Source organism: Eulemur rufifrons, chromosome 7 (genome assembly GCF_041146395.1).
Source record: "Eulemur rufifrons isolate Redbay chromosome 7, OSU_ERuf_1, whole genome shotgun sequence".
Lineage (NCBI taxonomy): Eukaryota > Metazoa > Chordata > Mammalia > Primates > Lemuridae > Eulemur > Eulemur rufifrons.
The window spans coordinates 163,485,931-163,510,294 of NC_090989.1; positions in this window are offsets into that span (position 1 = coordinate 163,485,931).

A 24,364-nucleotide genomic window follows, 5' to 3' on the forward strand; every position below is an offset into this window, starting at 1 on the left:
AATGTTATATTAGTATGATGTTTGTCATTCACAAAGAAATTTTGCCTACAACCATGTCCACCGATAAGATTCCATGGTATGTATTGTCTCATGTAAAGCAGGCATTGTGGAAAATATGGAACAAATTTGTGTTGAATCTTTGCCCTCAAGGAACAACCAAGTTCATGAAATAAAGCTAGGAATCAGGAAGACTGACCAAGATTTTATTTGCTACCAACACAGAATGGATGAATCCAATAGGATCCAGTAGGTTGAGTTTTGGAGCTCAACTAGGAGGTTGGGGTAGAAATCCAGGAGTTAGGTAAAGAGTGTCTGGCAACAAGAACAGAGGAGAGGTTTAAACATCCAAGAGATCGTGTTATGGAAAAAAGTACCCTCACCTGAAAACATTCAATTTAGGACATAAAGGAGCAGTAGGATCTCATAGTTAGAGCCTTAGAAAAGGGAGGATATGGTAGAATCTATTCTACAAACTGTGCCTTAGGAGAAGTTATCCGCTTGGAAATCATTAAGTTAAAGACCCACAGAAAGGTCCAGAAAAAGAGGCAACTTGTTACAATTTACACCAACAGAAAGCACTTAGAAAGGAAGAATAAATGTTAGTTAAACTTTAAAGATTAAATTACAAATTTACTCAAGTGATTTAAACTTTTACTGCACAAGTAGCAATTTTAAGTCATAAGAGATCTGAAATGTTTCCAGAGTTTTAAAATCTACTGTTTTACTCCAATGGAAAAAGATTTTTGCTTCCAGTGCTGAGCACACAGCAAATCCTATGCCTTTGTAATGGGCTGGTATAATTGCACAGTTTCATTAAAATAATTTTATTACTAACTTCCTACTTTTCTGTTAATTACCATTTCAGAATAAGAAAAAACATTACTTTTAAAGCCCATATTAAAGCAGGCTTAAGCAAGCATAGAAAAGAAAGCCAGAGAGAGAAAATATAGAAAGAAGCTATTAATATTAACAGTTACAGTTGGACACTTGTTCATTTAATAAATCTCTGCAATATTAACAAGATTGATGAGAAGTAGTACAAATGAGAAGAACATGAGATAAGCGATCATTTGTTATCATTACTGAAATATAAAGTATGATTCACTGTTTCATAATGGATGTTAAATTTGATTTAACATATGGTTGGCTCGTTTGCTGAAAACTATCCTTAAAGACATAAACTCATTCTACAGTCAAAGCCATTGTCTTCATAGCAGTCTTTGAATTATCTTTCTATAAGACATGGAGTAAACTCAGTAAACACAAGCTTGGGGAGAGGATGTGGAAAGGCCATTCCCCGGGGAGGAAAAAAAAAGTACTATATAATCAGATTCAATAAACATATCATAGAAAATACTGTTGCATAGGCTGAAAGAGTAAAGAATTAACGTATTTTAACACCAATTCAGATAGTGTCTTTTGAAGGAGGTTTTCCAGTGATAAGTAGAGAAACACTGTCTTTGTTGTAACCATTTCAGCAGCTACCTAAGAAATCCTCCTTTGTCAACTTCATCTCTATAATCGTGAAAGAACACCAGTGACCACTTCAAGTTTAGTGGATTAAGCAGATCATTCCAAGTGCCGTTAAAACAATGTATAATCTATCATTGTACTTCAGGAGTGATCTACCTGGAATGAGAAACACTTAGAAACATTTGTTACAAGAGTATACTCCTAGCCACCACCCAATTTTGTCTGAGTTCTCAGTTCTATTGAGAATAATATATTAAAAAATTTTAAAACAATTTATGTATCTCCTAGATACACCAGACCAGTTTGAAGACTAGACATCTTTAGCATTCCCCATGCCAATTCTGTAGAAGTCTTATCTCTTGAGCTAGCAGGCATTTGCCCCAAAATCAGGTTTGTTAATAAAATGTCTATCTTTCAAAACAAAACTTGAACCTTCTTATTGTTAGTTACTGATGACTGTGCCTTTCCTCATCCTTGGGTACCTATTCTTAAAATCCAACTGTTAGGTAGATATCAAGGGATTCCAGGTCTCCTAGGGACAAAAGTGGGTGCCGCTGTGGTTCACCGCTCCCCATCCCCATGGGCTTTCAGAGAGGCTCATGGGAGATCCACATGCATAATGAGACTCAGGTCATATAACTCCCAACTGTCCAAAGTGGTTCCATGGTAACATCTGAACCATGGGGCGGTCCCAATCCGGGCACTGTAAAACAAGATGCAGACCATAACCAGGCCCTTTCTTTTGCTCTCCCTTTGCCTCCACAATGGCTCTGGTCGTCATCTGTGGCCATATATGTATCACACTCTCTAAACCTATATCTTGCTCTGGCTCTATAATCCTATCTTTCTCTCCTCAATAAACCTCATTTTCATGCTTGCCTTACTTTGGTGTGTCTGGTCATTCTTTGACCATGAGCATGCCAACAATCAACATTTCACCCCCTGAAACATGACACAACCTACACTCATCTGAAATAAAAGAATGTGAGGCAGGTCCATTATCCCACCTTTGAAAATGATCTAGATGCAGGGAGTGGTATTTTGTCTTGTTCTATGCATTAAATCAATATGTGTGGTTAGGTTGCATCTTCTCTGATTAAAGTGTCATATGATTCACATTCAGCCATCAGAAGCATGTGTGCAAAAGAGCACATCAGCCAAATAAGCTTTATGAACCCATTCTTAGGTTATATGTCTTAGTGAATATTACTCTTATTTGGCATTGATTTTATTTATTGACAACATGAATATCCATGTCTGGCACCAACTAGCTTTGTATCACTGTCACTCTGACTCTCTGGGATTTGTTTTCCTCATTTGTAAAATGAGGAATTTGAGCTTTCAGGGACTCATGAAAGCACAGTCCAGGCTGGCTACACAATTCCCCTGAGGGTCTTGCCCAGGGTCCGACCCCATAGATTAGATTTGTGGGACCCCCCAAATTCCGTATTTTAGTAAGTTCCCAGATGATTCTTATGGGTATCTCCTATGGGAATATTGGGGTAGACTATAGCCAAAACAATCTACAACATTATGTACTGTATTTATTCAATTACTAGCTAAAAGACGGAAAAAAAAAACAAAAAACTAAATGAGCTCAATAATCCACTCTATGGACATATCCAGTAGCCCTTCCAAGAAGCTGACCTGACAAGGTCACGGAGCCAGGATGGGGATGGGGAGGGAGGCAAGCAGCCAGGGTATGGAGTCCCCACTTTGCTCTCTTACCAGCTGCATGACTTTGGCCAAGTCTGTTAACCCCTCAGAGATTAGGACTTCTTTTCTGTAAGATGGGGATAACAAAGCCTACCTTGGAGGGAGACTGTTCAAGTTAATTAAAAAACATACATGTAAAATGCTTTCAAAATGGAAGTGCTGTAGACACTTGGTAGGACTGCAGTTGGACTTTCTTCATTGTTCCACTTTTTGCAGCCCTTGGCACACAGCAGGTACTAAGAATACAGTGGTTCCAAGTGATAGGTATTTGGAATTTAATCCCACTACCTATGACATGTGTTATTCATTCAGGACATTTTCACAGAGAGCTTACTATGTGTGGGGCCCTGTGATAGTCCGCTTGTTCATTCAGATCCATCCCCGCACTTCTTGCTTCGCACTCTGACCCAGAAGGCTGATCTGCATGGACTACACTGACGGGCCCCTCTCGCCTTCTGGCCTCCCCTGCAAATTGGCCAGTGAGGGTTCTAGAAGGAAATCAGAGAGATCAGATCAGGCCCCACTTAGAGAGGTCCACTGTTTCCCAAGGCAGCCTGCTCTTCCCAACTCTCTCTCTCACTGTGTTGCAGTATCATTCCCTCCCCATCCCTCTTTGGGTTTGTGTCTTGACAACTTCACTGCTGCTATCCACAGGTTTCTGCATTAACCTTGTGGTTCCCCACATCCCACCCACACCTCTGTCTAAATAGTCCCTTTGTGAAAAATCCCTCCAGACCTCATCCTCATTTGAGTATACCCTCTGTTCCGGTTGGGAGTCTGATATAAACACTAAGTTAGGAGATGGGGAATAAGGTAAAACAAAAAAGTCATGATCTCTTGCCTTCAAGGAGTTCTAACAATGACCACTATTATAACAAAAATAACAAACAGCTACCATTTGTTGGACATTATCACATGCCAAGCTCTACAGAAATTATATATCTGAGGTTGATACAAGTATCATCTCTATTTTGAAAATGAAAAAAGCAAACTTTGGAAATATAAAGCCCATATATGTATTAAGCAACAGAACTTGGATTTACAACACAACTTGAATTCAAGCCAGGGTGGACCTAACCCAGAGTACACCCTCTTGAACATTGGGGTGTTGCCAGATTTAACTCAACAATGCCCCTGCCAAATGGAACTTCAGTGTGAATGACAAGCAATTTCTCTCCATCCTTCTTCCCGTGCCAGATCTAGCCATTCTCCATGAAGCCTAGTTTGAAAATCAGGGAGAAATGAAATCTTTCCTCTTAGCACACCCACTCAACCATTTGCTTATGAGTTTTCTCCTGTATGAGTGAACACCTGCCTCCAGAGAGATGCATTCTTCCATAAGCAGCCACCTTCATTCAAACCACCAGATCTACCATTTTTCCTGCACAATTCCAAGACAAATGCAAGCAAGCAATGGACAGGACCCTTGGACACTCTTCCTTTGGGGGGCTATCCCGGGACTTTGCAGCCCTGCCTGGTGAGACCAGACACCTGCAGCACTGGCTTCTACTTGTGTGATCTCCCACTTGCACAAGCTGTGTCTTCTGGATTTACAACTGGACATCCTCTCTGACCTAGAGGCCAGAGAACTCAGGCCATCCAATGTTTTTAAAACAGACACCCCAACCCAGTCTGGGCTGACAGGCACACAGCTGCACTAACTTTATTAATTATTACCCAGACCCTTTTGAGAATTGATTTCCACTTTGATCCCGACCTATGCATTTCTATCTTTGATATCTAAATAGCAAATCATGTTATCTTATAATTAAGTGATAATCTTCATGACAGAAAAGATGACAGGACTATAAATGGTTTCTGCAAATGATTAAAATAACTTCCTTCTCCTTCCCACCCAGCCCTGGAAATGTTTTCCAACTTCACAAGTCTATTAGTTGTTATAAGCTCTCCATGATATGAACCTTATTCCTATTCAACAATATCACATACCCACTAAGTTATTCTCCAGAAACCATATACATCTTACTTTTTATGTTTAAATAAATACATCTGATTAGCCTTAGGAAGTTATACAAATTCAGCAAAACCTTTAATATTCAGATTGTTAAATTTTGCATGCATATATACATAAGAAGTTCAAAGTAACTTGAGGATCACTGTTGATATAACATTGAATATTTAATATGAAATAATAAATGGCTATAAGAAGGTACATTTTACTTCAATCAGTGAATTAAGTATTTACTGAGTGCATACTACATACTAAATTCTGGGGTAGATACTCAAGATATTACAGCAAACAAGACCCAATTTCTGCTTCTATGGCAGAAGAGGGCCAAGTGCCAGGAAGGTAAATACAAATTACTGTGTAGCCAACTAAGTGCCACTATAATTGCGAATCAGGTGGAAAGAGTGCTGGGATTGATTAGCAATGTCTATGGTTGGGGTTGGACATGGGAATGATATAGTCTGTTTCATCTATGCTCAATGAACACTGCACAAACAGAAGCATGAATGTCATATTTCTGAGCAGACTGTAAGCTCCTTTGGGGCAGGCTCTGTGGTTATTCCACCTCCATATCCCTCAAAACTCCTAACGTAGTTCTGTACATAATACACACTCATTTTGCCAGACGGATACTGAGACAGACTGGCTTTAGTTTGTTTCTAGTAATGTAATTCTGTTGCCATTTTGGATACCCTATTGATTTGAAATTTTTCCTTCCCAGTTACTCCATCCTTATTTTCCCTTTTTTTCCTCTTCTTTCTTTCTTTTTAAAAACAATATCAATTTATGTTTCTAGATCACTTCCTGTAGAATTTCCTTTGGATTCAGCAAGTGTCTTCTACAGGCATTTGAATGTATGACCCTTTGCTACCTGTATATGTCAAAGGCTTTTTGAAGCCAAGTTGAAAACTTTCCTAGACTACATGCCCCTGATCTTAATACCCATTTTCCAGGATCTTAGTAAAGCTGTATCTAATTAATTTTCTTCTGAGTAATATAATATGTACGTAGAGTCCTGGGAGATACCCTAATTCTATGGAAAGTGGTGAATTTATTTTTTACTTGTTTTCTGCTTATGCCTCATTCACCTTTGGTGACTTTTTTTCTCATCCTAAACGTTCAAAAGTTTCTTTCGTTATCGAATTAAAAATAAGACCCTGTCTAATATCCAGCCCATTCAAGAATCCCAAGTCTCAGTAATGTCTAATCTATTATTATGAATTTTGCAGAATGTACTGAACTCTGAATTCTTATCTCTCTTCTTAATGATGCTTAGATTTTCATTCAAATAAAAAAAATATCCCCTTTCACTCATTCCACACTTTCTATTTCTGTTTTTCTGCATCTTTCTGGGGTTCTGCATTTCTCTTTAGGATTCTCTGTCTCTCCATATTTCTCTTCTCTTCTCCTCTCTCTCCTCTCTCACCCCTCTCTCTCCCTCCCTCTCTCACCAAATTCATAGTCTAAGCATTTTGGTGATATGGCATTCCTCTTCTACCTTTGGTAGAAGTTTCTCTTTCCCATGAAATCACTTCTAAGAGGGGAGAGTGAAAATGAACCTTGGAGAATAATCACTGAGGGTTCAAAGGGAAAAGTCCCCAAGTCTGGGATTGCCCCTAACCAGGTGTATGATGTCTGTCATGTAACACTGGGCTTTGGTTTTCCCAGCTGTAAAACTGGAAGGCAAAACCAGACTATGCCTAGAGTTCTTTCTAATTCTGAAGTTACCATAATTGTCAGTTAACATTTATCAAGCTCTTATGTGTAACAGGCCTCAGGCTACTTGCTGGATGCGATTATCACTTTTAATGCTCCCAAGTTCAAAAAGTGAGCACCACTATTATCTTTTTATATCAATGAGGAAACTGAGGCTCAGAGAGGTAGAGTCACCTCTCCACTGATAACAAAATGGTCTGAAACTGGAATTCAGGCATGACTCTTAAGCTATGTATTCTGTATCACATTCTCATATTGACTGATCTCCTATATTTTTATGCAATTTCAAAAATGAAAGCATTTGGCATGTGACTTTTATAAATAATGAAATCATAAACAGAAATAAAATACCACATTGTTGAAAAATTATTTCCTCTCCCAAAATAACTTGAAAGGGCACCAATAAGCTCTAGTATGTTTGCTATAATAGTCTTATTGCACAAATGTATACATTTCATATGTATACAGCCATCCCTTGGTATCCCTGGGGGATTGTTTCCAGGACCCCTGTGAATGCCAGAATCAGCAGATGCTCAAGTGCCTGATAGAAAATGGTGTAGGATTTGCATATAACCTACATGCATCCTCCCATATACTTGAAATCATCTCTAGATTACTTATAATACCTAATACAATTTAAATGATATGTAAATAGATTTTATACTGTATTTTTATTTGTATTTTTTTTTTATTTTTTTGGTAATATTTTCAAGGCATGGTTGGGTGAATCCAAGGATATGGAACCCGTGGATACGAAGAGCTGACTACACTTTTAACCAATACTCACATTTACACAAATACATATAATCTCACACTTCCATATAACATATGCATTATATGATTGTGTTACCTTATCAACTTGTCAAAGCCTATGCTTTCTGTCCTTTATAAAACAAGGTTTTTGCTTAGTAAGGGCAACTATAGCCCTGTCCCTACCTCCACAAGCTGGCACCCACAGGTATGTCTCTTTCTGTATTGCCCAAGAAGGCCCCTTCCTTTCCTCTTTCAATCCTGTCCCTGGGTCTCACCCCATCAGCCTCCCCTACTGCTGCCATTCTAGGTGAGACTCTAATCATCTCCCCTGGCACCAGGACAGCAGCCTCTTACCCGCAGCCTCTGCCTTCCTCGGTCCATTCTCCAGACAGCAGCCCTTGTAGATTTTTCTCAAAACCAATCACATCAGTCACTCCCCCACTTATTGGCTCCCCACTGCACCAGAAATAAAATCCAAACACCCTTCCATGGCCTCAGAGGCCCTTTGTCCAGCTCTCCACATTTGTAATGTGCCAACTGGTCCTTTGCCATTCATCAAAAAGACTGAGCTTCTTCCCAACCTAGGACCTTGGCATACGCTGCACCCTTAACTCAGAATGCTCCCTCCACACCTCCCTTCCGCCATCGGCACTTCCCCTCTTCCAGGCCTGACATATCACCCCTCTTCCAGACAGCGTTCTAGGTCCTCCTTATTTAATTTGGCCCCAGCCCTTGTTATTCTCTCTTCACCTTTCATTTGTTCAGTACTTCCAATTGATGATTACTGTATTTTATTTCTCTGTGTGTGTGTGATCTTCTCTCATTATAATAGAAGCCTAGAGATGGTGGAAAGCAGCTCGGCCTTGCTCATAGATATATTCCCAGCATTTAACTAGGGTTAGAAGGTCAATAATTATATATTTGTTAAATGAATAAATACCTGACCTCAGATCTTTTCACTTTAACAGAAAGAAAAGTAAACCATTTGAAAAGGGGAAAAAATGAAAAGGTTAGGAAAAGTTAATGGTTTTGGCAAATATTAAGGGCAAATATTAAGATGTTAAAAGAATGGAGACAACCCTTTAGCACTGTTAATATATTATCCCTACTCGGAAGGTACTTTTGTAGTAATGTCTGTGCCCATTAGTTAATAAATGGGTGAGAATGTTCTGTGTGGTTACCAGGGGCTGATGAACTGGGAATCTCTGTGAAGAGCACTGGGTGGTTGGAAACCTCTAGCCATTTTCTCCTTCTTTTCTACTGGCTTCTTTTCACACTGATTTTTATGAATCTGTATTTAACATCTAAAGCAAATAAAGTGAAACTCTGGAGAATGATCAATGATAACATAGCAGACAGACAGCTTTTTAAAAAAAAAATCAAAATTCCTATTGCTAAACCCACCAACCAACACATTTTATTACATTTGAGTGATATTTAAAGAACATCATATTTAAATTTGCTCCTGAGTTAGATTACTAGAGACAAATGAGATTCTGAAATAGTAACTACAAGAGTTCATATACAAATATCTACCCAACGGAGATTTAAAAACTAGAAGTGATTTTGTACCTACTGAAACATGAAAGACTACTCAGAGACAGGGATTTAATGTGAATTGGTATTAGAAAGCCTAATGGAAACCTGGTGGTCTTTGCTATTGGGATGGAACATATTTACAGCTCTTAAAACATGTGAAGTTTCAACTCCAGGCTAGGTGATGAAGACATGGGCTGGCGCTGACTCAGGAGGGCACATCCAAGCCTATGAACCTTCAAATCCAATGGGTTCAGCCAGAGAAACTCCAAAGTTCTCCATGTTTCTACCTCACCAACTTCCATTCTTCCTTGCTAATGACATACTGGAAGCTACGTAATAAAAGTCAAATTTCATGATAATCCTTTGGGTCAGCTCCCTGCCAGGGCTTCACCTGCTCAGGTGGATGGAGCAAGGGATGAGTCAGAGCAAGCAAAGATCCCCTCGCTCTGCACCAGGGGATGAAATTGCAGAGGGTATGTTGGTTCCATATCTTCAGCGTCTTGTCTACTGGCTGATGTGATGAGTAAATAAAGCAGAGAAAGGGTTTCCTGCAGTAGGAAGCCTCCTTTGGTTTATTTCTTTATCTCCTCCCCAATCTGGAAGACTCCCTTGAGGGTCTGGGGGACAGGGGGCGAAGTCACTGACATGGCCTGCTGTGTGACAGCTGTGACAATAGCAAAACCCATTTGCACACTGGGCGGAGCCTTGCCAACATTAACCTCCACCAGAAGGCCTCCTGCCATTTTTTTTTTTTAATTTTAAAAGAGAAAATTTCAAATGACCTACATCTAAAAATAGGGTACTTCACTGCTCATGACTATTTTAAATAGCATCTAAAATAAAGAAAAAAAAAAATCCATGTTTCCATTTCTGTGACTCTTTCCCCCTCTCTTGAAAAATAGAAAATACTGTAGCTTGAATGTCACTCAATCTAAAATCAGACTTCATGCCAGCTGGAATCCTAGGTCTATTTATTACTGTGCACAGTTCTTACATTAACTGTTGGTTAAAGACTGATTTTACCACCACCGAGACACAACATAACTGAAGGTCTTTCCATGTTTTGCCAGAAAGATTGATTCAAGCATGACCAGTCTGGGCTAAGTTGCTATTAAAAGACAGATACAGAAGTACTACTTAGTAACTGATCCAACTGTATATCTAGAGAAGTCAAGTTTAAATGTAAGAAATTGTCTAATGGATTTAGACCAAGATGAAGATAGGAAAATGTCCATGATATTTCTTATAGGAGCCTAACAGGTTCCTAAATAAATTCACAACATTTTATGGTTAGTCACTTAGATGCAGACACCTGGAAAAGGTAATCTAATAGGAGCAGTATTTTCTCCACACTAGAGAATTATTCACATTTGTTTCTTATTGTAATTCCAAATGGAGTGGTCCTCAGCTCAGGTCATAATTCATCTACCCAGCTTCTTAAAAAGCAGGGAATCAGAGTTTCTGAACATAAGGCCCATATGCCTTTACAAAATTTCACAGGTTTGGACCTACACAGCTCATAGCTTATGCACAACAGACAACACAATGACTGTGTTCATGCACACACACATGCTCACGCACACATAAACATGCAGTCAAGCCCAACCTAGATTTACAGATGTTACAAAGTTTCACTTCTGCAAAACCGGATTCCTATTCAATCTCTCTTAACATCCAGTCCTGCAGGAGAGACACAGACATACAAAGACATACAGATACACACACATACACACACACACACAGACACACACACATGCTCTTCCAAACATGGACTATCTATCGCTTGCTTCAAGTCCTCAAATGTGTGAATCAGCTGTGTCTGGATACTCTAGTTGAAGTTTCTTTCCACATGTCCCTAAGATACCCTATCCTCACCCATCAAGCCCGTCACTGTAGCCCCTTCACTTGCTCATTAGCTCCTTCAGACTGGAGTCTTCCTGCCACAGCCCCACAGACAGAGCAGGCACTCAGTAAATACGGAATGGAGTGAAGAAGAGGAGAAGGAAAGAGAATGATGGACAGGAAATAAAAAGAGGGTGCCAAGGAGACAGCAAGGGATAGAAGGAAAAGGGAAGTTAGTGGAGGAATGAATACAGAGCTAAGAATGGAGGAGGAGTCTGAAACAAGCACAAAGTGGAATTCAGAGAAGTCCTCAGAAAAACAAAAGTAGATGGACAATGCCATAGGACTCCAAAAATGCAGCATTTTCAAAAGAGACAGACATATGAAAAAGTGTTCAACATCTCTAATCATCAGGGAAATGCAAATCAAAACCACAATGAGATATCACTTAACTCCAGTGAGAACGGCCTTTATCAAAAAGTCCCAAAACTATACATGTTGGCGTGGGTGTGGAGAGACAGGTACTCTCATACACTGCTGGTGGGACTGTAAACTAGTGCAGCCCCTGTGGAAAGCAATGTGGAGATACCTTAAACAGATTCAAGTAGACCTACCATTCGATCCAGCAATCCCATTACTGGGCATCTACCCAGAAGAACAAAAGTCATTCTATAAAAAAGACACCTGCACCCGAATGTTTATAGCAGCACAATTCACAATCGCAAAGATGTGGAAACAACCCAAATGCCCATCGATTCATGAATGGATTAGCAAAATGTGGTATATGTATACCATGGAATATTACTCAGCTATTAGAAATGATGGCGATATGGCATCTCTTTGGTTCTCCTGGAGTGAGCTGGAACCCATTCTATTAAGTGAAGTATCCCAAGAATGGAAAAACAAGCACCACATGTACTCACCAGCAAACTAGTTTCCCTGAGTGCACATTTGGGATTCACACCAATTGGGTATTGGACAGAAGTCGGGGCTGGGTGTATACCTACTTGATGAGTGCGATGCGCACTGCCTGGGGAATGGACACGTTTGAAGTTCTCTCTGGGGGGGACGGGGTGGGGGGAGGGGAGGAGTGCACACCTATATGATGAGAGTGATGTGCACTGTCTAGGGAATGGACACAACTAAAGCTCAGACTCGGGGGGATGGGGAGGCATGGGCAATGTATATAGCCTGATCTTTTGTACCCCCTTAATGAGCTGAAAAACAAACAAAAAATAAAAATAAAAAAAAAAAAAAAAAAAAAAGAGAGACAGACAGATCCAAAGATGGCACCCACTGATGAAGTCAGTGATCATGTCCCAGGATCATGTACAAATGAATTCAGCAACTAGGGTGTGGCGCCAAAGGGTCACATCCTCAAAATGCCTTCAGGGACCAGGCCGATGGCGTAAATATAAGATTTCCGGTCAGGTGATGCTTGAGTGTCAAGCACAGCAGCTGTCTCCGGGGAAAGCCTGTGCAGATCCAACAGTTCAGCCCAGATTCTTTGCCCACAGTCTGGAGCTAACCAATCAATTGGATTCAAATATTTGTGCAATATCTACAACGCGGTTTTAATCACAAACCTTTTCTTGAATAGCTGCAACCTCTAGCCTCTCCAAGCCTCTTTCCTCATCACAGGGAAAAAAAAAAACACAAACATTTCAACACTTGTTGAGAGGAGAAGAGGTTTTCCATGAAGTAACCTGACTCTGATTTCTTTGTACTGGGACAGGAAAGCACCGGTCTCGGCCATGGGAGCCTGCACAACCCAAAAGATGCAGCAGGGTCCCTAATACGTTGGTGAAAGCAATTTCTTTGCAGTTAAGATGCTGATCTTCTCAAATGCTGATGTGAGAACACTTCAGTTATCAAAGAGAAGAACATGGGGCCAAGATGGGGTCCTAATGGGGTTTTGTTTTCTACATTTTCTTATCAGGGGAGGGGCTAAAAATCTAAACCCATCTAAATTGGTGATCCCAGGCCCCCTCCCCCAATAATGCTCTCATTTTATCCTGTATGTGTTTTCATAAAACTCATCGTCAGTCATAACGTATTTATTTGAGTAATTGCTTGTTTACTCTCCACTTCCTCCAGTGAACTCCACGAGGTCAAGGACGGAGTCTGGACTTGCTCATCACCGAATCTCCTGCCTCTGGCACACAGTCAGTGTGGGACATGCATTTCTTTCTTGGCCCAACAAATGTCACTCTTGCTGCTACCTGTTTTCGTATCAGCACACCAGCAAGAGGAGGAGAGGCAGGGGGCAACTGGAGGGCTATTTCCCAGCCGCCATTCCTTACATTTCCTGCCTGCCGCAGGTGTAACTAGCATCTATACTAACAGGGCCAAGGCTCTAGGAAATAGACAGTTCTGTGGTATTGTGCAAACCCAACTTTAATTTCAGATTCCAGACCCATTATCTGGCATCCTTCACTCAGAAACACTTCACTACTATTGGAAGACCAGTTAACCTTCTGCCTTACACACCATGTAATTTGGTACCAAAATGCTTCCCCATTCTATCCCAAACCTGCCCATGACACTCTTTCATTAGGGCAGAGACACTAGCCAATTTCCATCCTTAGAGGGGGTTTGGTTTTAGAGTATCCTCACAGATCCCAAATTCCTAGTGAGTTCAGGAATTGTGTTCCTGTCTTTCTCACAGGTGACCTTGAACATTTCCACTCCACACAGCTGGCAACATGCAGTTGTGTGTACATGGCATCAGCCCATGAGATGAGAGGGGAGCTATCAAGCGGGGCCCCTCTCACCAGGCCATGCCCTCTGTGTGGGGAGGGGGGCTGTGTCTCCACAGAAGGGGATAACTGCTTTCTAGTCTGCATAAAGATCCCCTATGCATTAGTAACTGTCTTGATACTAGAGAAAGGAAATCACAAAACTTGATAGAATTTGGCAGATAAAACCCAGTGATTTGATAAGAGATACGTTATTCCCTTTGGTTTAATATTTCACCTCTTCTGATTAGAAAAAATATTTACTAGGAAAGGTTTTTTATGTAGCATCCTTTTGGCATTAGCATGAATACCTCCAAGGAGTTGTATTATTCAAACAACGTTCTATTTCAAAACACTCAAGTAGTGAAAAGTAAAAAATTATTATTAATACATTTTCACTAAATGCATGGAAACAACAAAGTTAATGAAGAAAACACTGAAGCAGCTTTTCCCAACTGGTAACCCACCTCCCCAGGGCAGAATGTTTTCCTTTTAAGAAATCCCTACTGATACTCACCTTGGAAGGGTAATTAATGGCATTTTAAAAACTAAACTTCCTTCTTGCTTTCCTTTTGCAATACAAGCGAAGGTGATGAGAGCAAGAACCCCCTTGGTACATAAAATACATTTTTATAGAGTTTCTAAAATCCTTCAAATGAGAAACATATCTTCTCATTTAAAGAAAACTTGAAGAAATATTAAAATGTGAGTTAAACTGAGAAAACATACCTTACGTCTGTGATTCCCACTTCTGAAGGAGTATGATTAGGTAGCTGTCAGTTGCTCTGGTTCAGCAATGAGGTGACGATGTGGCGAGGGCTGGCTTCGCAAGACAAACGGAGCTCAATCGGGGCACTGAAACAGATGGAGACAAAGCCAGAGTGAGTGGGAGTGGAGGGTCACAGAAGCGAATCATGCACCAGGAGGGAACCTGAATGTTATCTTTGTCAAACACGATCTCTTTGTAGGTGACCATTCCTGAAACCCCTTTAGGAAATCTGATACCCTGGGATGCACAGTTAAAAGAAAGGAGCTGAGAACCAGAGTCACACAGTCAGGATCACTTCAGACAAGTCAGTTACACCAAATCAACATCTTTGCCTATAAAATGATGGTAGGAATATCTACCCAAGAAATGTGTTGTAAAGATAAAGTGACAAAGCACATAAATATTTAATATTTAGACAGTGTCTGCACAGAAGAGATTCTGAATAAATATCAGTGGAAACAAAAGCAATAGTTACATGCTTATCATATCTTGTGGCCCATTGACCTTGTCAATCATCATCTAGACCCTTTCTACCTCCACATCATTATTAACTGTGTGTGTGTAGGGCTTTTCCATCATCTCATTTGATGCGCATAACAACCTGTGAAGCAGCAATTATTATACCCATTTTAAAGATAAGGAGACTGAAGTTCAGTTCATGCTATTAGTGGATCACATCAAAGATCTCCCACTATAAAATTCAGTTCTCTGCTTGATTACTCCAGTTGGCTTTTGGTGCCATGGAAGTTCCATTCTTAAACTGATGCAAAAGAAGTCAGTAGTTGCAAAACTCTGAATTAGGTACCTGTACCATGAAAAGTGGTTGATGGTAAACATTTATACACAACATGGGGAACACATGAGTAAGTGACTAGAGCCCAAACAAAGGGAATTTGGAGTTATCCAGCCATGGCTGAGAAATGTTGGGCTAGGAATCCAAGCAACAACAACAAAAACATAAATACACTTCATCTCTCCTCTTTGTGAAGATGAAGAAAAACATTTTTCTTGAGTTCAAGGATATTTCCTGCAGACAGAAATTTTCTCATCTAATGGACAAAACTAGCAAGTTCAAAACAAGTTAATATAATAACAACAACCCTTTGCCCAAAGGTTGCTATAGCAATTTCCACATACAATGCAATGATCTAAGCTCCGTGCACGCCTACCCTCATTGCACCCTCACAACAACTTTCAGAGTTAGGCTCTGCTATCTCCAAGTTTTGGATATAGACTAAGGCTAAGAAAAAGTGAGTATGTATATTAGCCAGGGTTGAGCTGTTCAAAGTGCAGGTAAAACTGAGGGATGGGGTACATCAAAGTCACTAAAAAAAAAAGGAAAAGGGAGGTACAGGCTCAAGAAAAACATCCAGAATGACCATGACCAGTAACTGCCACCTCTGCTGCTATAAAGAAGGCAGAGAATCAGTAAGCCACCAAGAGAACCATGTGGTGACAATCCAGGAAGCTGGACAGGCATGACAAGGCCAGCTAATAAAATGTCCACCACCTCAGCTTAGAAGCATTCTCAGCCTAAGCTAGATGTCCCCCTTGAACTTCTAAAAAGCCTTGAACAATCCTCAACTACTCATTCATCACACAGAATTATAACCATCCATGTCCTTGTCTGCACTACTGCTCCCCATTGACCGTGAGGATGGGAGGTCAAGGGCAGGGAGGGGGGTGCGATTTTGTACTTCCAGAACATAGCACAGCACCTGGTATATAACAAACGCTTGGGAAAGATTTGTCACATGGAATTATATCCTAACTGACGCTCTTTCCAGAATAAACTTTCTACTGATCAAAATATAATCAATCTACTTAAATAAAGAGAAAATGCTCTTTAAGTACCTTTCATCATAAAACTTAGTTAGCTGCAGATTACAGGTTGATAATACAATTAAGAATATATTCTTACAGATTATTTTTGTACATTTACGTATGGTAGTAGGCAACTGTTGTTTTTCTTAATGGAGGAACCATTCCCCTTTGTGTTGCCAAGCACCACCTCATGAAGTAAGGTGTTCAATCAAGAAAGAAGCCAACATAGAGTAATCAGAGCCTATAGATGAAGAGACACAGGTTCTTAAGAACATTATTTTGAGCACCAGGATTCCAACTACTAAAGCTATCACTGGCAGATAAATTCCTTTTCACAGATTAGTAGGTCAAGTATGGTTTCTGCTTTGTACCAACAAAAGGAATTCAATTTTTTTAATATATGGTTTAATTTCTTCAACCATATACTATTGGTAGAAGAAATGGCAATGTCTGAAAACAGTGGAAGAACAGAACTCAGCTTTAAGGGACACCAGTCTGTTGGTGAGCTGCCATACAGCCATTTCATAGAAAGATAAGTGGGAGAGACCCAGCAATCACTTGGATATTCTTAAGAGAATTAAAAGAAAACATAACAAGCCCTTTCTTTGTTTATATGCACAGATAATTGATTAATAGAAAAATTATCATTACTAAAATGGCTTCAGAGATCTTTGGGGCTGTGGGAATTACAAATGATCTGAAGGAAAAGTGATTACAGAGTTTCCCCCAAAGATATTAGTTGTATAGTAATTAATGACATTGAGACAGCATGATGTCCATTAAAAAATTCACTGAAGACTTTCCAAATAACTGAGCCAAATTAGATATTGAAAAATCAAAGCAAGAAAGCCTCATCACTAAACATAAAAATACAAGAGAATTAGCCAGTAAAACAGGAGTAGTCGTTCTCATCTAAAATGGCCTTTGCTTGTCATCAAACTCATATAAAATTCCTAAAATCTGTCAGTGTGGTAGTTTCTAAGTGATATGTCAACAAATATATTCACTGAGAATACTGATTCTGCCTAGAGCCAATGTTTTTAGAAAAACAACCTAAAGAGTCAACTGTTAAATCAATGAAATGAATGTTTTGAGCAGGTGTTTGGAATTGTGCTGATTTATCCATATTTTCCAGTTTCATTTCCACATTTACCACCAAACTTCTACAAGAAAACATAAAGTGTACCTGGAAGTATTATGTTCATCATAAATACAAGGACAGTTGTGCTAAACATATCTGTACCAGTAAGGGTGATTCATAAATCATATTCATTTACCTAAATCCTTAAATTTTTTTCTAAAACGTAGTGATTGGAATGCCAAGTGTCACAGAGTTTAAATGGTATTTTTAAGCTAATAGCAGTTGACATTTTAATTAGATATATTTATGAGAGACACAGAAAAAAATAAAACACAAACAAGGAATAAAAGCTGAATCAAGGAGTCATGAAAAGAGAAATGAATTACTATCCATTCCCTTTATCCTTTTCTTTTAGTACCAATCAAAAGAAGTATAACTTACTGGTCAAGAATGTGAGACCTAAAGCCAGCTTTCCCTGGCTCAAATGACAGCACTGGTATTTACCAGCTGTGAGACCCTGACCAAGTTGCATAAACTGCATCTGTTTCCACAGGGATAATGCCAGTACTTACCGCATAAGGTTGTTTTGGGAAGTGAATTAGGTGTTATTCAGAAAAAGATTGTGCACAGGGCCCAAGAGCAAAGAAGTATTCAGTAAATACTAGCTATTATATTATTATTTGTAACCTTTCTTACTGGGTGAAGGGCTAATAGTGGTAGTGAATTTTTGTTTCAAATTTTATTTATATATTTATATTTCCTCTTGCACCAGAAAAGACGCAAGACAATTTAAAAGATACACAAGAGACAAAAATGTAGACCAACTTAAAAATAGAGGTTAAATAAACAAGTAAACAAAGGTTACAGATGAAAATAGAGCCAGGAACAAGACAAAGAATAAGAATCATAGAGATACGGCTGCTATAATCAGCTACTAGTTTGTCTTAGGCTTTCTGGCATCTAGCACAAGAAAGAAAACTGGGTCTATGGCACAATTTTCAATACCCATGAGATCAAAATACACTAAATGCCCAGGAAGAGAGTCCAGTAATTTTGTTAGTGACAAATAAACAAACAAAAACCATAAAGAACTAACACCAAAAAATGCAGCAAATCTCTAGAGGGGCACATAATTAATAACTATGGTGTACAGCATTGTCAGCCTCAATTCTTTACCCCTTCCTGCGTCCACACCTGTGCCATGGCTTCTGGGCCAAATTGATTTCCCCGATCCTTCACTTTGAACTTGGTCCTAGAATTTTCTTTGGCCTTGATATATGGGTAGAAGGGACAGTGTGTCCTAACTCGGTTCTAGTCCTTGCCCTTAAAAGGTCTGAAGTATTTCTGCTTGTCCTACTGCCTCTCTGACACATCCAGAAGAAGTAAATGTCACAGTCAATCAGTGGTCTAAGGGAGATGAAAGACACAAAGCAGAATCTGACGCTGTAGTGTGGAGAAGAGCCACCCGGCCGAGCCCAACCTAGATCAGCTAAACCCCAGATGACTCACTAAGACATATGCAGTAAGTGATGATTGTTTTAAACTTCAGAATTTTGGGTTAATTTGTTAGAAAGCAATGAAGAATAAATACAATAACCAAATAATCACATTTTTAAAAGCAGTATATACATTGCCAACTATTAATATAACTCAAAAAGTATGCATTCTGGATGACTTACCATGACCCAGATAAAAAGCAGCATAAAGAATATCAGTATATATCCTCATAGTTTTAATTTCTAAACTTATTAACCTCATTACTATAATTTCAGACACCCCCAACAATTAACATAAATAAAATTAATTTCTCACCATGCTAAATAAAAGTGCTCTGATATACAGTCACCAAAATTAAATGATAGGTTTGAGGTAATCAGTCTGCAAATTCAGGTCACAAAGCATAAGCAAACTTCATGGGAGGGTGGGATGGGGAGGATGGGGGGGGGGTAGGTTATACCTCAAAGAGATAGACCAGCAGCTTCCAAAGTAGCACTGGGCATGATAAGTGGCCCATGGGTATGGCCCTTGGGACAACTGGCACATGTTTGAAGATGCAATGGACAGAGAAACCAGCCTCTTCAAAAGTGTGCCTTATTTAAAAGACACAAGGGCAGGTGGCCCTAATGATTTGTCTTGATATGAGTGTGGGTTGCTTGTCACATAGGCAACTCTATCCAGTGTGCATAGGACAGAAAGAGTTGTAAGGATTTTAATCAAGGTTAATGATTCTCATGAGCAAGGATGGGGAGGCCAACTAGTAACTCTAATACTACTGCTGCTACCAACAGCAACAACAATTCACAACCATTCATCAGTATGGGTGTTGCTAGTCCCTGTGCTAAGCACCAGGCATCAATCATTTCATTCAGTTCATTATAACCCAAGGAGGTAGGTATTTTTATATCCTTATCCAACCTACTTTGCCTCCTGTTTTATGTAGACAGGTATTTTGGAGCTCAAAGAAGTTAAGTCACTTGTCAGTGGTTGCACAGGCACTCCCGTCCAACAGGAGATAGCAGACAAAATTAGGACAGGTATATTTGATTACTATTCACTTTAGATAAGTCTTGAGCATTTTCCTGGCTAATGGATTTTTTTGTAATTTATCCATTTTTTAATTGACACATTGCAATTATACATAATTATGGGGTCCCATTTGATGTTCTGATACATAACTACATTTCATGATTCAGTAAGAGTAGTTAGTGTATCCATCACCTCATGCACTTTTTCCTTTGTGGTGACAACCTTCAAAAGCTTTTCTTCCGGTTATTTTATGACAAACAATATTTATTGTTAACCACAGTCACCCTACCGTGCAATAGAACCACACACTTTATTTCTCCTATCTGTTGATTGAAGTTTGAATTCTTTTCTTAAATCTAAAGCTTCCCTAATTTCAACTTCTCTGTGAAAATATCCCATAGAAAGTACTTTGTAAATGGGAAGGGGTGTGATGCACTGGGAATACCTCACAACTGCTTTAGAGAGAAAACATCAATTCCAGTGCAATTATTTTGGAATATCCCACTGGTCTAGGTTTATTCAGAGGACTTGGACTTAAATCTCTAAGCATTACCCTTTAACTAACTCTGACCCATTTGAAATCCTATTCATATGTTCTCACTGTCAAGATCATCAACCTACAATGTGTTTCTCCCTTGAATTATTTTCTACTGGAAATAATACATGGACCTCAAGGTTATAGGAGATTGTATCATGAATTCACAGGGTTCTTTTGTCTAATTTCTCTTTAGTTTTTCTTTCTGTATTGCTAGCCCAAACAGATAAATTCTGTACCAATGTTACATGTGAATTACGTACCAGGTTCACTACTTAGGCTTGCATATTATTCTATTGACTTTCTGCAATGGTATGTGGGACACGTGATAACAACCAGCGATAAAACCACTGGAAATTAAATTCAAGCCCAGTGTACACTAGACATAAGCATTTCTGATGTCTCTTGCCTCTAGTTTAGCTCAGATGACTAAAAAACAGAGATGCGGGACTGTTTAAAGACAATGAATCTCTACAAAATCATACAGTGCTGTGTATGACATGGGCATTCTGGTCCAGAATATTCATCTTACATCAGCAACTGAAGCAAACTTAGAATTCACACGTGCAAGGCGATAAAATAAATGGTCCTACTTGACATACCAGCTTGACTCAACTGATTATTACTGTGACAATGAGCAACTTCTTAACCACACTTATCTTGGTCAACTTTATCTGTTTTAGAAACAAGACGATCCTACTGCTATCTCAAAACTCCATGTTACCCAGCGTTTTCCTTCAAAGGTTATGAATCTTAGACTGAATCACTGTTCACAAAGCCATTTTTGTTTTTCCATCTCTTTGTCTTTTAAAGGCTCCGCAAGAACAGTGAATAATCCATCAGGTTGTTATCACAAGTCATCAAAAAGTTCTAGAAATTTTATATTACCTCCTTCAGATATTTTTTTAACACCCAACAGGGACATGCAGCTTTGTAATCAGAAGCTGTATTGGTTCCCTCACAGTTTCTTCCATGTAACATAAAAGAAAGATGTTTATCATACTGCCAAAATAAATAATTTTTCCAAGGCAGAATTCTTACAATTGCATGTGATGGCAAACCGATTAAAATTAACGTAGGTAAAATTAAAAGGCAGGGGTGAAGTAGGAAGTTAATAAGCTCACTTGACAAGAGGTCATGTGACTCTATGTAGGATGGGTTCAGGCAATGGTGGTCAGTAAATGTTTAACAATATACTTACTTTACAAAAAGGTGGAGGAGAGAGGGGGCTGATTTGTGGCCAATTTCAAGCTACCAACCAGACTTCAATCAGCTCACAGAATTCCTGAACATTTCACAATAGGCTGTTGTGCGCTGAGATGAACAATTCCAGAATGCTACTAGATCCAGCTACTCAAATGCTATCATAAATATCCCAACACCCCATCTCCCTCTCTTCTTTCTTCTTTGCTCTGATTTCATCCTCAAATAGGTTTACTTAGAGATGACTGCAGGAGAATGTGCTCAGAAGAGCTCTAAATAACTTGGCTATAGATCCATTCTCATAGAACCAAACATCATACCAAAGGAATGAAGTACTCTGATCACCCAGTTTGGGGGTTAGAGAGAATGAGAGCAGCAGGTACCTCCAAATCATTTGGATTAATGAGGATTCACCTGAAGTTGGGAAAGCTTAGCTCTCCTAAGAAAGGAACTGTGCCTATGAACATCATGAACATCACTCAAGTTTCAAAAGATCTGAGATTAAATCTGCAAAAAATGTGTACTCCATTTCTAGGTGTATACAGCAACTAGAACTTCCTACCAGGTGTCTACTCTCTATGGAAATGTGGGGGAAAAGCTTAATATCCAAGAAAATAAAATGTGTTTTAAAGAAAAATATACTTTTGCAACATAAAGAAGCTGTCTTCAGTCAGGAATAAATACAAAATGTGAAGATATATAATTGCTGCATAAATTTATTAATAGAAGTGCTAATGCCATAAATCGTACATCTCCATTTTGACACACAATCTTTTATTTTCCTTTTACTGAAGAAGAAAAGAAAAAGAGCAGAACTGGTAATATTGCTTGCACCTAAATTGGCTTTTCCACCAGAAAAAGATGTTTAGAAAAAGTTATTCAGAAAAGCAAAATAGTACTCACAAAAGGGTAATAGTGAGTCCAACCAAGAGGAAAAATCCAACAATACAAAGCTTTCCAAAACCTCTTTCAGGACCGAAAGCCAAAAGGATGCTTTGAACTCTCTATCTTTGTAAAAACCATCTCACCTGCTAGTTGAGTATAAGATTCAGTTGAAATTTTAGAATAAGCATTCTTGACTCAAACTACAAGTTTTATGGACAATCAAGAGATGAGAAGTGACCTCAGCAGCTCTGGGATTAGAAGGAAATTGATACATCCTGCCCTCAAACTGTGAGGCACTATAGGTGCAAGATGTAAATGACACTGGACCTTTGTGCCACCACCTCGGCCACTGTGGGTGTCCAAGAGGTGAAAGTTCAACATGTGACAAGGAGAGATTAAACAGACGCTGTGGCTTTACCCTAGAGAGCTCTTTCAGTGCTTATCCATGGAATTTCTAAAACTCCTATTTGTGTATTTAGTCATGTGGATTTATTTAATAACAAAAGAATAAGAAAAAAGCAGGGAAACAGCAAAGAAAACTTGAGCATTTTTCCCCCCAAGAACAAAGCAGCTGAGTTAGGCTACCTTTCCACAGTTTCTCTTTATCACTGAATCAAGTCAGCTGCAAAAATATGCCTGCTGTAGCTTAATGTGCTGCACAGAGGGATGGAGCAGTTGGTGAATGACATCAGTTAAACAAACCCAGGCCCATTTGTGCATTTCTTTCAGGCCTATCACCATGGTACTTGAGTGCTCAGCCAGGCCATCGTTAGGAGAGTGGAAAACTGGAGCGGAAGGCTCCGATTAACTCAACTGTTACTGAGTATTTTCACTGGTGAAGGGGCTTCCTCATAGCGCTTTAATGCTAAAATGATTCTTTCCATGTGATGTGCTAGATGAATGGAGGATATGAAGTGGACAAATGTTGTTTGTTGTGAACAAAAGGAAGGTCCCCAAATATTAACATTTCCTGCCCATGATGAGATGGTCATATTCACAAGAAAATAAATTTATATGTGCAATTCCAATAGCAAAAAGGAAGAAATGCTAAATGCCAGTTTTCTCATCAATATGTTATTTTATATATTACCCATATCAATAAACCCTAGAGTCCCATACTCTATGTGCCATATAGACAGATAAATGGCATATGTGTCAGTAGTATTTTAAATAGGATGATACCAGTTTGCACAGGGCAGGGATGGGGCAATTGTTTAAAGACACGAAAAAAATAAAAATTTTCTAGCATTACCTGGTTAAAAGTAAGTGTGAGTATGTGGCACAATTGGGGAGAATCTGTATAATATTTCTTTTTAGACTAGAAAATTACATTTTACCTTTCAGGCAGGGTTTTTTCTTTGGAGGCCAATATCATACATAGCCTCAGTGACATCTTATACATAAAACCACAAATATTAGTTGGAAAAACATGTTGAGGGAGATTTACCAGACTGCATACATAAATGAGGCAATAAGATGTGGCATCGGAATTGATTTATAGGTTATGTCGCGTTGCAGTTAAAGACCAAATATCTGCCAGTATCCCCAATAAGGAGAGATAACTAAGATTAAAGAGTACCTTTTACAGAATTAAGACCTTAGGATTCTTTTACAAACTGAGTTTACATTTCTTGGCTGGAAGAGCAAGATGTATTTCAATATATTTTCATTTATTCTTGAGCATTAACTGTTTTAATAAAGGCAGAGCTTCTAACTTAAAAAATAAATTTAGCTTTAACAAAGTAAGTGTATACATGATCCTGATTTTCACTGTGCTATCCTTTCTTCCCTGCTG